Source organism: Globicephala melas, chromosome 9, assembly GCF_963455315.2.
Source record: "Globicephala melas chromosome 9, mGloMel1.2, whole genome shotgun sequence".
Taxonomy (NCBI): Eukaryota; Metazoa; Chordata; class Mammalia; order Artiodactyla; family Delphinidae; genus Globicephala; species Globicephala melas.
In genome coordinates, this window is record NC_083322.1 from 13,309,106 (window position 1) to 13,311,032 (window position 1,927).

A 1,927-nucleotide genomic window follows, 5' to 3' on the forward strand; every position below is an offset into this window, starting at 1 on the left:
TTCCCCAACCAGGGATCAAACCTGGGCCCCCTGCATTGGAAGTGCAGAGTCTTAACCACTTGACCACCAGGGAGGTCCCTGAAGAGGTCCCTTCTGACCCCAGACTTGACTACCTGCTGGAGCACCTGTGGCCGCAACCAGGAAGTGTGTCTATTATGCCCGGTCAGGGCGGGATCCCAGGGCCTTCAGCTGATGGGGCCACTGGGCAGATGCAAGAGGGAGGGAGCAGCTGGAGGCCTTGGCAGGACAGGTGGGGTGTGAGGAGGGAGGAAACACACTGAGCTAGAGCCCAGTGTATCCCAGGTAGCTAACAGCTGAGCTGGTCTTAAAGTCAGGGCATGCCTCAACCAGTCTTAGCAGCTATTTATATCTCATACACCTCCTTATTTGGTAGCTGCCTGCAGTGCCCGGTACTGGATCCTCTTTCCAGTGATGTCTGCCTTCCTGATGAGCACACTGGGCTCCTGGTGCAGCTCTGACTCACACAGGGCTTCACACAGAACAGGCACTCGACTGTGTATGTGTTATCTGTTCCAAATACTCCTAAACCCATTCATATTTTTGAAATTTCTAATTGTGTTAAGTTACACATAATACAAAATTGGCCACCTTAAGCGTTCCTGAGCGTAGAGTTCGCAGTGGTGAGCACATTCATACTGTTGTGCAACCATAATGACATCCTTCATCTCCACAAACTTTTCACCATCCCCAACTGAAAATTGGTACCCATTCTCCCAGTTCCCTGCTTCTCCCCTCCCCTGGCCTTGACAACCTCCATTCTACTTTCTGTCTATGAATTTGACTAGTTTAGGTACCTCATATAAGCAGAATCATGCAGGATTTGTCCTTTTGTGACTGGCTCATTTCACTTAGCATAATGTCCTCAAGGTTCATCCATGTTGGAGATGTGTCAGAATTTCATTCTGTTTTTTTTTTTTTGCGGTACGTGGCCCTCTCACTGCTGTGGCCTCTCCCATTGTGGAGCACAGGCTCCGGACGCGCAGGCTCAGCGGCCATGGCTCACGGGCCAGCCGCTCCGCGGCATGTGGGATCTTCCCGGACTGGGGCACGAACCCGCGTCCCCTGCATCGGCAGGCGGACTCTCAACCACTGCACCACCAGGGAAGCCCTTCATTCTGTTTTAAAGCTGAATCATATTCATTGCATCGTATTAGTTCCCAGACTAGGGATCGAACCCATGCCCCCTGCAGTGGACATGCGGAGCCCTAACCACTGGACTACCAGGGAATGTTAAACACGTTTTGTTTTATCCATTCATCTGTTGATGGACACTTGGATCACACCACACATTTTTACATTTCAAATGCAGTGTTGGAACCAGAATCCCCATTGCCAGAGTATAATCAAATGGAATCGGCCAGCTTTCTATCTTTCTATTTATTTTTTATTTTAAAATTTTATTTATTTATTTATTTTTGGCTGCGTTGGGTCTTCATTGCTGCTCGCGGGCTTTCTCTAGCAGCGTCAAGCAGGGGCTGCTCTTCATTGCGGTGCTCAGGCTTCTCACTGCAGTGGCTTCTCTTGTTGCGGAGCACAGCCTCTAGCTGCACGGGCTTCAGTAGTTGTGGCATGCAAGCTCAGGAGTCATGGCTCACGGGCTCTAGAGCGCAGGCTCAGTAGTTGTGGCACATGGGCTTAGTTGATCCTTAGTTGTGGGATCTTCCCAGACCAGGGCTCAAACCCATGTCCCCTGCATTGGCAGGTGGATTCTTAACCACTGCGCCACCAGGGAAGTCTCAGCTTTCTATTTAAAGCCTGAAGCTTTTCATTGATTTAGGGCAGGATCTGATGACCAAGAAAGATTTTATGACAAGTGGCATTTTCTTGGGGGGTCTTGGGCTCACAGGATGATTGTCCCTGAAACCCCTAGAGAATGGGCTATAAGAGCAGTGGCTGGAGGTAGAGC

General features: G+C 50.1%; 1 non-coding gene across 1 annotated transcript; it reads right to left on the reverse strand.

The window, feature by feature from the left end:
- On the reverse strand, positions 1 to 73 carry TRNAG-UCC (transfer RNA glycine (anticodon UCC)). Its single transcript has one exon. It is a non-coding gene; the product is annotated as a tRNA-Gly (tRNA).
- Positions 74 to 1,927: the final 1,854 nt, after the last annotated feature.